Source organism: Panulirus ornatus, chromosome 59 (genome assembly GCF_036320965.1).
Source record: "Panulirus ornatus isolate Po-2019 chromosome 59, ASM3632096v1, whole genome shotgun sequence".
NCBI classification, from domain to species: Eukaryota; Metazoa; Arthropoda; class Malacostraca; order Decapoda; family Palinuridae; genus Panulirus; species Panulirus ornatus.
The window spans coordinates 301,850-316,520 of record NC_092282.1 but is presented as its reverse complement, the minus strand read 5'-3'; the positions used below and the strand labels follow the sequence as shown (position 1 = coordinate 316,520).

The 14,671-nt window shown below is 48.3% G+C and overlaps 1 protein-coding gene across 1 annotated transcript in view; it reads left to right on the top strand.

The window, feature by feature from the left end:
* The window catches only part of Syn (synapsin), a 98,705-nt gene that overhangs the window by 10,395 nt on the left and 73,639 nt on the right, over nucleotides 1–14,671 (top strand). The gene's annotated exons all lie outside the window — the stretch shown is intronic.

Here is a 14,671-nt window from a genome sequence, read left to right as displayed (position 1 = left end):
GTACGAGTAATCTACTGTTCCTGTATAGGTAACCCCGTGTACCTGTACAGGTAACCACGTAGCGCATTATACATGCATGAGTCACTCCTGCGTCCTGTTATAAGGCAGGGGAGAACAGGTGGAGGAGCCGAGTAGCGGAAGGTCATGAAACTGTACAACCTGGGCTGTGTGTACTGGTGTGAGAGAGAAGACGTACATGTGCATGTAAGTGTACATTGTATACGCATGTTTGTTTGTACAACTACTACATATATCTCTACACATGGAATACTCCACTGTGTTATGTGCATGATTATTGAGGTCCGTCCATCTTAGGTTCCAGGATGAGTAGCCCAGCCTGTGTGAGGAAATAAGTGTTGCATCACTTCTCATAAAACCTTCAGATCATTATTCCAAAAATGAAAATAAATGTTCTGACCAAAACTGTACATCCGTTTTAAATTATCTTCAAATAAGAGACATTCGAGGTGTTTTAGAGCTTAATTCGTGTTGTCTCAGCTGCGTCTTTGTTGTCTCAGCTTGATCCGTATTGTCTCAGCTGGTTTTGTTGTCTCAGCTTGATCCGTGTTGTCTCAGCTGCGTCTTGTTGTCTCAGCTTGATCCGTATTGTCTCAGCTGGTTTGTTGTCTCAGCTTGATCCGTATTGTCTCAGCTGCGTCTTTGTTGTCTCAGCTTGATCCGTGTTGTCTCAGCTAGGTCTTTGTTGTCTCAGCTTGATCCGTATTGTCTCAGCTGGTTTGTTGTCTCAGCTTGATCCGTGTTGTTTCAGCTGGGTCTTTGTTGTCCCAGCTTAATCCGTGTTGTCCCAGCTTAATCCGTGTTGTCTCAGCTTGATCCGTGTTGTCTCAGCTTGATCCGTGTTATGTTAGAGTTAGTCTTCGATGATTCGCTCCGACTTATCTCAAGTGCAAGATATTCAATTTATTATCATTACAGGTGTTGCGCTTGTTTCTGTGAAAAAAGATACTTTTAACTTGACGGTTAATGGTTAGATAAAAGTGTGGTGGTTCATAATCTTCACTTCCTAAATAGTGAAAAATGTGATGTAAGTTGGGGTGTAGTGATGATGGCCTTTGTGGTGGTGATAAAGGTGTAGTGATGATGGCCTTTGTGGTGGTGATAAAGGTGTAGTGAAGGAAAGTGCAGTCAACACAAAATGATGTAATCTTGGTTCAAGGCTGGCCTTCAACCCGGCTTGGCAAGAGTAAAGGCATTGTGAAAATACGTAAGGTTGTTCTGAAGAAAAGTAAAGTGAGGATACAATGATCCAAGTCAAGGCCAGCTAGTAATACTAACAGTTAGATAAACCTGTCTGCAGTTCACCGATATTTCCTTCCTCCGTTTCTTTGGTACTTTACCTGTCCCAGTGATAACGTAACAAGAGCTCTCTTAAGTTTATCTCCACATTTCTCCGGCATTTATGGAGCCCTACATGTTTTTTTTTTTTAAACCCTTTAGTAGAGCCTCCTTTAATGACCAATGTGTACAGTACGGGGAGGGAGTTTTACGCTCGTGGGCCGCCATATCTTGAACTTTTGTATACAATCATGAAATTCTTTAAACTTTATATACCATCAGGAATCACAATTTCATGTGTTCATGTGCATGATGATGATAATAATGATATAAAAACAACGATTGTAATAATGATAATAATAATAATAAGTAATTTTTTCATACATATTCGCCATTTCCCGCATTAACGAGGTAGCGTTAAGAACAGGACTGAGCCCTAGAGGGAATATCCTCACTTGGCCCCCTTCTCTGCTCATTTTTAGTATTTTTTGAAAAGTATGAAACGGGAGGGTAGGATTTCCATCCCCCTCCTCCCGCTCCCTCCCCTCTTAGTCGCCTTCTACGACACGCAGGGAATACGTGGGAAGTATTCTTAATCCCCTATCCCCAGGGATAATGATAATGATAATAATAATAATAATAATGATAACAATAATGAATGGTTTATCAAATTCAGGCAGTCGTTCGGCTGAAAATGAACAGTTAAGATATTACAGAAATTACAGAAGTGAAAGTCAACATTAATTACTAGTTAACTGATCATAACAGAGCTTAAGATCGAGTAAGGGTGTGTGTGTGTGTGTGTGTGTGTGTGTGTGTGTGTGTGTGTGTGTGTGTGTGTGCCTGCTACATGGCTCAGGTGTATGACTGTACAGTTTAGTGTGTTACTTGCATGTCTGGTATGTGAGGAGTCGGTTCTGTCGTCTCGCGTTGGGCCCTGCAAGCATCTCCTGGCCAGGATCTGCTAGTAGTTCCGTTCGGGCTCTTAACGCTGCTCTGGCCAGGTTTTACAAGCTGCTCCTGGCCGAACTTACAAACATCTACTGGTTAAGGTCTACAAGCTGCTCCTGGCCGAACTTACAAACATCTACTGGTTAAGGTCTACAAGCTGCTCCTGGCCAGACAGTGTCGATCTTGCGGCTGGTTGTGCCCGGCACCGCTGTATCTGTTGCTTGCCTCCCCTGCCCCTCTTACACTGACTCGTCTCTCTGGGTCTGGCCTCCCCTGCCCCTCTTACACTGACTCGTCTCTCTGGGTCTGGCCTCCCCTGCCCCTCTTACACTGTCTCGTCTCTCTGGGTCTGGCCTCCGCTGCCCCTCTTACACTGTCTCGTCTCTCTGGGTCTGGCCTCCCCTGCCCCTCTTACACTGTCTCGTCTCTCTGGGTCTGGCCTCCCCTGCCCCTCTTACACTGTCTCGTCTCTCTGGGTCTGGCCTCCCCTGCCCCTCTTACATTGACTCGTCTCTCTGGGTCTGGCCTCCCCTGCCCCTCTTACACTGACTCGTCTCTCTGGGTCTGGCCTCCGCTGCCCCTCTTACACTGACTCGTCTCTCTGGGTCTGGCCTCCCCTGCCCCTCTTACACTGACTCGTCTCTCTGGGTCTGGCCTCCCCTGCCCCTCTTACACTGTCTCGTCTCTCTGGGTCTGGCCTCCCCTGCCCCTCTTACACTGTCTCGTCTCTCTGGGTCTGGCCTCCCCTGCCCCTCTTACACTGACTCGTCTCTCTGGGTCTGGCCTCCCCTGCCCCTCTTACACTGACTCGTCTCTCTGGGTCTGGCCTCCCCTACCCCTCTTACACTGTCTCGTCTCTCTGGGTCTGGCCTCCCCTGCTCCTCTTACACTGTCTCGTCTCTCTGGGTCTGGCCTCCCCTGCCCCTCTTACACTGACTCGTCTCTCTGGGTCTGGCCTCCCCTGCCCCTCTTACACTGTCTCGTCTCTCTGGGTCTGGCCTCCCCTGCCCCTCTTACACTGTCTCGTCTCTCTGGGTCTGGCCTCCCCTGCCCCTCTTACACTGACTCGTCTCTCTGGGTCTGGCCTCCCCTGCCCCTCTTACACTGTCTCGTCTCTCTGGGTCTGGCCTCCCCTGCCCCTCTTACACTGTCTCGTCTCTCTGGGTCTGGCCTCCCCTGCCCCTCTTACACTGTCTCGTCTCTCTGGGTCTGGCCTCCCCTGCCCCTCTTACACTGACTCGTCTCTCTGGGTCTGGCCTCCCCTGCCCCTCTTACACTGTCTCGTCTCTCTGGGTCTGGCCTCCCCTGCCCCTCTTACACTGTCTCGTCTCTCTGGGTCTGGCCTCCCCTGCCCCTCTTACACTGTCTCGTCTCTCTGGGTCTGGCCTCCCCTGCCCCTCTTACACTGTCTCGTCTCTCTGGGTCTGGCCTCCCCTGCCCCTCTTACACTGACTCGTCTCTCTGGGTCTGGCCTCCGCTGCCCCTCTTACACTGACTCGTCTCTCTGGGTCTGGCCTCCCCTGCCCCTCTTACACTGACTCGTCTCTCTGGGTCTGGCCTCCCCTGCCCCTCTTACACTGTCTCGTCTCTCTGGGTCTGGTCTCCCCTGCCCCTCTTACACTGTCTCGTCTCTCTGGGTCTGGCTTCCCCTGCCCCTCTTACACTGACTCGTCTCTCTGGGTCTGGCCTCCCCTGCCCCCTCTTACACTGACTCGTCTCTCTGGGTCTGGCCTCCCCTGCCCCTCTTACACTGACTCGTCTCTCTGGGTCTGGCCTCCCCTGCCCCCTCTTACACTGACTCGTCTCTCTGGGGTCTGGCCTCCCCTGCCCCCGTGACACTGAGTCCTCTCTCTCTGGGGTCTGGCCTCCCCTGCCCCGGTGACACTGAGTCCTCTCTCTCTGGGGTCTGGCCTCCCCTGCCCCCGTGACACTGACTCCTCTCTCTGGGGTCTGCCCTCATCCATCCCCAAGTGATTTGTCGTACCATCCATCCTCACGTGGTCTCATTCATCCTCACCTGGTTTATGGTCTCATCCATCCCATGTGGTCTATGTTCTCATCAGTCACAACGGGGCTTATGGTTTCATTCTTCACGTGGTCTATGGTCTCATCCATCACGTCAGGGCTTATAGTCCCACCCATCCCCATCCAGGGTATGGTCTCATCCATCGCCACCTGGACTATGGACTCATCCATCCCTACCTGGTTTGTAGTCTCATCCATCCTCATTTGCTCTGTGGTCTTACCTTGCATGTGGTCTCATCCGTTTCCACCGAATCTATGGTATCATCCCACCCCACCTGGTCTAATCTTTGCCATCCAACATTATGCTTTCTCATTCATGTCTCTTACCAGACCTGACCCTATCAGAACCGACCTAACCACCACTGCAGGCTTGGCTTCCTACTCCTTGTCTGTCATCATCTTCCGTGTGCTCTACCCCTTTCCCTCCGTAACTGCCCTGTAGTCACTCTAGTACGGTTACTACTTTAGCACGTCCCCACTGTCTGCGAAGGCTGTTCTTTCTCCTATCCACGATACCATATTGTCTGTTCACAGATAACCTTCCTTCTAGTTATGATGATACACATCTTCCTTGGTCTCTATCCTCCATCTATATCTTCCTGTCGTTTACTGTGATGTACAACTACCCTATTTTTGTTTACGACATTCCCTATTTTGCTCCACTGTCTACTACAACCTCTGTCCTTTACCAATAGTTACCCAGCTGTCGGGCCACCGAACGGTAACGTCTACCCTCCGTCCTCGAACTGATTTTGCCCAATCCTCATGTGAGGTGCGCCACTCTATCCACTCCCCGCTGGTGGTCTGGGTGCACATCTTTCCTGTTCTTAGCTTGTCCAGAAACAATTTCCTTTGTCTTCTCTACCTATCGCTGACCCACACTCAGTCTATTGTCCACAGCAGAAATTTCTTTCTTTTGTTCTCTGTTGGCTTGATACTTAGTATCCTGTCAGCTACGCCGTCTCTTCCCTCCTGTCTCACCTAATGTTAACATGAAAGACATTCATAGAAGGTCCGAATCTCTAGCAGTGGTTTAGTCTTTTGATTACGACTGTTTTCTGGCGATTTATTCAAAGATGATATACCGCAAGATTACGAAAGAACATGTCTGGTTTGCTTTGCCAGCAAGAAGGCAAAAGGCTGAAAGGTTAAAGGTAATTTATGTTGCTTGTTGTTAAATGAGAATGGATCTGTCCCTAGGCGGGGCCGTGGTGTATGTATGTGGCTGGTCATGATAGCTGTGACAGTTGTTCATTAGGAGTTTGTTAAAGTTTATGAGGCATGTGACTCTGCAAGAAAATTTGACCAACTGCTGCAGTGGTTATGATCTTAAGGTCGGTCTAGATAATACACATATGTCTCCTTTAACTTAGGAAAACATAGTTTCTCGAAAGACTGAAAAGAAAATCTTCTCAGGAAAGAAAATTTACAGTGCGAGCAATACCTTCACGGAAACACTTGTAATATAGAAAAACACAAGAAACTAAGGAGTTTGGTCTCTGTTTCCTGTATCACCCTTCGTCTTCGCCACTTACACCACCGGAAGCAAACTGTGGCAAGGTTAATGAAGCAAGAAATGAAGTTGATTAACACCAGAGAGAGAGAGAGAGAGAGAGAGAGAGAGAGAGAGAGAGAGAGAGAGAGAGAGAGAATACCCTGAGGACGCTACTAATGTAAATACAAAAGTTGAGCTTCCCCTCCTCATCCTCTACCGTGTTGAGGTGCTGAACCTGGTCATGCAGCAGCTGACGTCCCCCTAGTGTTGAGGTGCTGAACCTGGTCATGCAGCAGCTGACGTCCCCCTAGTGTTGAGGTGCTGAACCTGGTCATGCAGCAGCTGACGTCCCCCTAGTGTTGAGGTGCTGAACCTGGTCATGCAGCAGCTAACGTCCTCCTAGTGTTGAGGTGCTGAACCTGGTCATGCAGCAGCTAACGTCCCCCCTAGTGTTGAGGTGCTGGACCTGGTCATGCAGCAGCTGACGTCCCCCTAGTGTTGAGGTGCTGAACCTGGTCATGCAGCAGCTAACGTCCCCCTAGTGTTGAGGTGCTGAACCTGGTCGTGCAGCAGCTAACGTCCCCCTAGTGTTGAGGTGCTGAACCTGGTCATGCAGGTGCTGGGTAAGCCTCACCGCTGGGCTGGCTTGATAGTTTGGTAGCATACATACGTATGTGTCCCCGCTCTGCTTCCTCCCTCCTGGGGACTATTGAAGGGGTTGGGGGTCTGCTTTCTCCCTTCTGGGGACTATTGAGAGGATGGAAGGTGTGTACTGTAAGGCATAGCTTTGGACTCTTCATGTGTTATGTCAAGTCTATAGCTGCTTATTTGCACTGTAAGGAAGGGTGGGAGTCTTACTCTCACTAAGCCCACCTGTATGTGTGTGTGACACGAGGCAGGCAGATCCCTAGATCATTGTACTTCCAGTACGTTACCTTCCCTGCTTGTTCCTCTGCCTGGAGCCTCGGATTTGCATGCTTGCTATGCAAAAACTCGAAGCACTAGGGAGTTTTATTTTTCCCAACCGATAGGTTGGTTTGCTAGAACACAAGCTAATTCATCCGACTAGGGTGACATGCTTCCACCACTATGCATTACATACTTGCTCCAATATGCATTACACACCAGCTCCACTTTGCATTACATACTTGCTCCACTAGGCATTGCATACATACTCCACTGGGCATTTCATACTTGTTTCATTAGACATTACACGATTGCTCCACTAGGCATTACATACTTGCTCTACTAGACATTACATTTTTGTTCTACTAGACACGACATACATTTAGTCATTACATACTTGCTCTACTAAGCGTTACATATTAGCTCTGCTAAGCATTGTATAATTGCTCCACATGTGATTACATACTTTTTCTTTCAAAGACCTGGCATGAGAGGTGTGTGTCTGCCCGCTGGGGTCTCATCTCATTACACTGGCCGGATTCAGAGCATTGCTTCACCAGGCACTGTCACCAACTATGTCTGATACTCTCTTCTTGCTGCAAGAGGTGCCTGACCCCCTCCACTTGCTTCAGCAGTTGTATTCTTGCTTCAGCAGATTTCTAACACCTGCTTCTTGCCTCAGCAAGTGTCTGACACCCGCTGCTTGCTGCAGCAGATGTTTAACTCCTGCTACTTGCTTCAACAGGTGTCTGACACACATCCCTTGCTTCATCAGGTGCATGACACCTGCCTCTTGCTTCAGCATATGTTTAACACTTGCTGTTTGCTCAGCAGGTGTATGACTCCAATATTTGCTTTAGCAGATGTAAGACAATCGCTGAAGCCAGCATTGGCGGTCAGACAAGCCTACAGAATCCAACAGAACCCCAGCTAGGTTCAAGCACCTCGTCTACTCCGCAAGACATAACACCACCGCTTCACCTCCCTAACACAGTACTCAGCACCCATCCACCTTCATAATACAGTTACTACCACCATCTTACTTTCCTTACACGTCTCACCACCCTTCGCCTCCCTAACACAACCCTCACCACTCCTTCATCTACTTATACAGCTCTCACTACCCCTTCACCTCCCTAACACAGTTTTCAGTATTCCTCACCTTCCTGACACAGTTACTCGCGTCCATTCACCTCCTTGACACAGTTCCCACCACCCCCTCACCTCCCTAACATAGCTCCCACCACCCCCTCACCTCCCTAACATAGCTCCCCTCACCTCCCTAACACAGCTTTCATGAAGTCCCAACGTTATCATCTGGATGCGTGGCATGAGCTGCAGATAAGGTTGTGCGGAGGAGGTGGACGAGTTGAAAATTAAATGTCTGAGGACAATATGTGGTGTGAGGTGGTTAGATCGAGTAAGTAATGAAAGGGTAAGAGAGATATGGGGTAATAAAAAGTGTAGTTGAGAAAGCAGAAGAGGGTGTGTTGAAATGGTTTGGACATTTGGAGAGAATGAGTGAGGAAAGATTGACAAATAGGATATATGTGTCAGAGGTGGAGGGAACAGGAAGAAACATGAGACCAAACTGGAGGTGGAAGGATGAAGTGAAAGAGATTTTGAGCAATCGAGCCTGAACATGTATGTAAGTGGTCAACTCACAACACGACTCCTCCAATAACATACGTATGTCTCCAACATCTCTCTCCCCCCCCACCCCCCATGCTACCTTGTGTATTCAGCACCCTCCTTGTTGCCATATGTCTCTCCAACATCACCAGGGTCCCTTCCCCTTGTTGCCATGTGTCTCCAACATCACCAGGGTCCCTTTCCCATGTTACCGCGAGTCTCCAACACCATCAGGGTCCCTTCCCAATGTTGCTCTCTCTCCAACACCAACAGCGTGCCTTCCCCATGTTGCAGTGTCTCCAACACCACCAGGGTCCCTTTCCCATGTTGCCGTATGTCTCCAACACCAACAGCGTGCCTTTCCCATGTTGCAGTGTCTCCAACATCACTAGAGCCCCTTCCTTATGTAGCCGTGTCTCCAACACCAACAGCGTCCCTTCCCCATGTTGTCGTATGTCTCCAACATCCCCAGCGTCACTTCCCCATGTTGCCGTGTATCTCCAACACCACCAGGGTCCCTTCCCAATGTTACCGTATGTCTCCAACATCCCCAGCGTCCCTTCCCCATGTTGGTGTGTATTTCCAACACCACCAGCGTCCCTTCCCCCATGTTGCCGTTCGTCTCCAACACTAATAGTGTGCCTTCCCCATGTTGGTGTGTCTCTCCAACACCACCAGGGTCCCTTCCCAATGCTGCAGTGTGTCTCCAACACCTCGAGCGTCCGCTTTCTCAGGGCGTCCTTTGGGGTGAATGGAGGTGGGGGGGGGGGGGTTAAACCTGGCGCTCACCCATACCACAGCAGGACCGACGATGTCTAGTTGTGGCCAGGTACATGTACCCTAATGTGGCCAGGTACATGCACCCTAATGTCGGCAGGTACATGTACCCTAATGTGGCCAGGTACAAGTACCCTAATGTGGCCAAGTACATGTACCCTAATATGGCCAGGTACACGTACTCTTGTGTGGTCAGGTATACTTTGGTGTAGTCAGGTACGCACACACTGGTGTGGTCAAGTACACATACCTCGGTGTTGCTAGGTACACATACTGCGGTGTGGCTAAGTACACATACTGTGGTGTGAGCAGATACACGTACCCTGGTGTACCATACTCTGGCGTCGCTAGGTATACATACTTAGGTGTGGCCAGGTAGAAATACCCTGATATGGCTAGGTGCACATATTCTAGTGTGGCCACTCACATATATTCTAGTGTGGCCATGTACATATATTCTAGTGTGGCCACGTACATATATTCTAGTGTGGCCAGTTACATATACTCTAGTGTGGCCAGGTACACATAACTAGTGTGGGCAGATACACATGCCCTGGTGTGGCCAGGTACACATGCCTTAGTAAGACCAAGAACACCTGTTCAAAATTAGCCAAGTGCAAATACATGGGTGATTCCAGCGTTCATTGCAGGTGTGGTCACGAAAGGTACAGCATAATATGATAAGCATGGTGTGGCAGATATGTATACAATGATATGTTTGCTAGGGTAGATATGTACACACGTGTGCTTCAGCAGATAGGTATACACATAACATGTGAGCTTGGGCAGAAATGTACGCACATGACTGTGTACTGGAGTAGAAATGTACAAGCATGACATAAGTGCTAGGGTTGATGTAAAACAGATGTAGACATGTCTAATGTAGAGCATGCGTAGCCTTGATAAGTGTAGAAAAGGTCTATTGCCAGAACTGGCAAACGGCAATTGTAGGTGTAGCATGTAAACCAGTTGTGACCATGCATAAATTAACATGTGTAGCTATGACAGGTGTGAGCTAGATATAGCAAAGGCAGATATTGGCCAAATGTAGTCTTAAAAGGTGATTTGAAGACAGGTAAGCTCACATGGAGTGTAGTCGTTTCAGGTGCATTTTCACAATGTTTAGCCAAACAGATAACACTCTGAAGTATAGGTATGGTAGATGTAAACCTCCAGCTGGTGGGGTGGTATGGTAGATAACCTCCAGCTGGTAGGGTGGCATGGTAGGTGTTAACCTCCAGCTGGTGGGGTGGTATGGTAGGTGTAAACTTCCAATTGGTGGGGTGGTACGGTAGGTTTAAACCTCCAGTTGGTGGGATGGTATAGTAGATGTAAACCTCCTGTTGGTGGGGTGGCATGGTAGGCGTAAACCTCCAGTTGGTGGGTTGGTATGGTAGGTGTAAACCTCCAACTGGTGGGTTGGTATGTTAGGTGTAAACCTCCAGCTGGTGGGATGGTATATATTTTTCTTTTTAGCTGAGACGACATGGCCAACCGAGTGACCTCATCAGGGCCGTCTCATTAACGCTATGTAGAGATATAACCCAATCTAAGTCAAGTATCCATCTATTCCAATTGTGAAGACATGGCATTTGTAACCATACCAGATGTAGTCAGTCAATAGAGGTACGGCCATTTATACCTCTGTTTCGATAAGTGTAGTCACTGCAGGTGTAACTATGACTGTTACTGCCACTAAAAGTGTTGTAGCCACCATAGGTGTAGCCATGTCTGGTATAGCCATAAAAGCTGTAGCTATGCCTGGTACCCATGCCTCGCATAACCTCCACAATGGTAGCCATGCCTGATGTAAGCACCACGGATGTAGTCATCCTGGTGTAGCTACTGTAGGTGTAGCCATACTTGGTTAGGTACTACATGTGTATCTATGCCTGGTGTAGCATTCACATGTGTAGTCATGCTTGGTATAACCACCGTAGATGTAGCCATTTTGGTGCAGCAACCATAGGTGTAGCCATACCTGATGTAGCCGCCACAGATGCAATCATGCCTGGTGTAGCCATCACAGGTGTAGACATGCCTGATGCAGCTACCATAGATATAGTCATGCCTGATAAAGCCACCATATGTGTATCTATGCCTGGTGTAACCACCACAAGTGTAGCAATGCCTGGTAGAGTTACCAAAGGTGTAGCCATGCCTGATGTAGCCACCACAGATGTAGCCATGATTGGTATAACCACCACAGGTGTAACCATACCTGGTATAGCCACCACAGTTGTAGTCATGCTTATCATAACCACCACAGGTGAAGCCTAACCTGGTGTAGCCAGGTCAGGTGTAATCATGCTTGATGTAGCCAATTCATGTTTGGTCCTGCCTGGTGTAACTATCACAAATGTAGCCATGCTTGGTAAAGGTGTGGACATGCCTGATGTAGGCACAACAGGTGTAACTATGCTTGGTATAGCCACCACAGGTGTAGCCATGCCTTATATAACGGCCATTGGTGTAGCTATGCCTCATGTAATCACAGATGTAGCCATGTCTAGTGTATTGCTACGGTGTAGTCATGCTTGATATTGCCTCCACAGGTCTAGCTATGCCAGATGTAGCTACATCGGGAGTAGCTATGCCTGGTAAAGCGACTATAAGTTTAGCCATACCTAGTGTAACTACTACAGGTGTAGCTATGCATGGTGTAACTACTACAGGTGTATCTAGTGTAACTACTACAGATGTAGCTATGCATGGTATAACTACTACAGGTGTATCCATAACTATTGTAGCCACTATAAGCGTAGCCAAGCATTTTACAGCCACCACAGGTGTAGCCATGCCTGGTGTAGCCACCGCGAGTGTAGCCATGCCTGGTGTAGCCACCGCGAGTGTAGCCATGCCTGGTGTAGCCACCACAGGTGTAGCCATGCCTGGTGTAACTATCATAGGTGTAGCTATGCCTCATGTAATCACAGATGTAGCCATGATTGGTATAACCACCACAGGTGAAGCCTAACCTGGTGTAGCCAGGTCAGGTGTAATCATGCTTGATGTAGCCAATTCATGTTTGGTCCTGCCTGGTGTAACTATCACAAATGTAGCCATGCTTGGTATAGCCACCACAGGTGTAGCCATGCCTGATGTAGCCACCACAGATGTAGCCATGATTGGTATAACCACCACAGGTGAAGCCTAACCTGGTGTAGCCAGGTCAGGTGTAATCATGCTTGATGTAGCCAATTCATGTTTGGTCCTGCCTGGTGTAACTATCACAAATGTAGCCATGCTTGGTATAGCCACCACAGGTGTAGCCATGCCTGGTGTAGCCACCACAGGTGTAGTTATGCCTTGTGCAGTCACCACATGTGTAACCATTCCTGGTATGGCCACCACACGTGTAGCCATTCCTGATGTGGTCACCACAGATGTAGCCATGATTGGTATAACCACCACAGGTGAAGCCTAACCTGGTGTAGCCAGGTCAGGTGTAATCATGCTTGATGTAGCCAATTCATGTTTGGTCCTGCCTGGTGTAACTATCACAAATGTAGCCATGCTTGGTATAGCCACCACAGTTGTAGTCATGCTTATCATAACCACCACAGGTGTAACCATGCCTGGTGTAACTATCACAAATGTAGCCATGCTTGGTATAGCCACCACAGGTGTAGCCATGCCTGGTGTAGCCACCGCGAGTGTAGCCATGCCTTATATAACGGCCATTGGTGTAGCTATGCCAGACATGACCACCACAGATGTACCCATGTTTGTAAAGCCATCGCAAACGTAGCCATGCTTGGTATAGCCACCATAGGTGTAGCCATGCCTGATGTAGCCACCACAGATGTAGCCATGATTGGTATAACCACCACAGGTGTAACCATGCCTGGTGTAACTATCATAGGTGTAGCTATGCCTCATGTAATCACAGATGTAGCCATGATTGGTTTTCCCCCAACGGGTTTTGAAGCCTAACCTGGTTGTAGCCAGGTCAGGGGAAACATGCTTGGATTTTTTACCCAATTCATGTTTTTGGTTTGCCTGGTGTAACAAATCAAAATGAAAACCTTTTGGGTTACCCAAAGGTTTAAAACCCATCCTGGTGTAAACTTTTTCCACAAAGGTAGCCGGGGCTTTTAACCCCACCACGGGTTGTAGCCTCCCCTTTTAAAACCCCCCAGGTGAAAACCATGCCGGGTTTAAACCCAAAAGGGTGTACCCATGCCGGTGACCACCACGGGTGAAACCCAGTTTTTTAAACCATGGCAAACTTTAGCCTTTTTGGGTTGGCCACCAAGGTGAAACCAGGGGTTTATATCCCCTTTGGTGAAAGCTATGCCAGACATGACCACCCAGATGTACCCATGTTTGTAAACCCAAAAATCCGCAAACCCCTGGGCCATGTTTGTGTAGCCCCCAAAACAGTTAAAACCTTTGTCTGGAATAACCATGAAGGCTGTAGGGAAGTAATCAGACCAGGTGTAGATGAGTCAGGCAGAGAAAAAACAAAACAAGTATGACCATGAAAGATGTGATAGTGCCAGTGAAGAACGACACTTTAAATTCGGGGAGGTATTGGGTTTCATATGTGGCCAGAAGGCAGAACCTTTCTAGGAAAAGCTTCACGGTGTTATAGAAGGGAGATTTAGCCATATTAGATATATTCATTTACATTTCCCCATCACACCCGTAAAGTTTGAAAACCAAATACAGATGTAAATATAGTTGGTGTTGTCCTGAGAGATGCAAAGGTATTTGAGGTGCCATTTTAAAATTCTTTGCTTTTATTGGTGTGCGGGTGGCTGATGTAACTACCCCTAATTTTTGTTTCTTTTAGGTGTATCCGGTGGGTTTCAGAGAGGATGTGTAACACCCACGGGAGGAAGCCACGACAGGTGTAGTCAGGACATATGTGATGTAGCTACACACCAGGCGTATCCAACAGTTGTACTGATACAGGCAGGGAAAGTATAACAATATCAACTTTTAGCCAGGGCCCAGATGAAAGAGAGGTTTCGAATAACTATACTAGGTGTAGTTACGGCATTGTAACCGGGGGTTTTTGGGGGGGGGCCCCCCCCAAAAGGGGTTTTTTCCCCCCCCCCCGGAACCCTTCCCGGGGGTTGGGGCCCCCGGAAGGGGGGCCCGGGGGGGGCCCTTTTTCCAAAAAGGGGGGGGGCCCGGGAAAAAAAAGGGGGGGGGAAAAAAAAAGGGGGGGAAAGAAAAAAAAAAATTTTTTTTTTTTTAAAATTTAAATTTTTTTAAAATTTTTTTCCTTCAAAAGGGGGGGGGGTTGGTTTCCCAAAACCCCCCCCAAAAAAAATTTTTTTAAAAAAACCCCCCCCCGGGGGTTTTTTTAAATTTTTCCCTTTTTCCCCCCCCCCAAAAAATCCCCTTCCCCGGGCCCTTTCCCCCCCCGGGGGGGTTTTTTTAAACAAAAGGGGGGGTTTAAAAAAAGGGGGGGTTTTTTTTTTTTTTTCCCCTTTTTGGGGGTTTTAAAAAAACTTTAAAAAAAAAAAGTTTTGGGGGGCCCCCCTAAAACCCCAAAAAATTTCCCCTCCTTTCCCCGGGGGGGGGGGTTTTTTTAATTTTTTCGGGGCCCTTTTTTTGGGGGAAATTTTCCCCCCT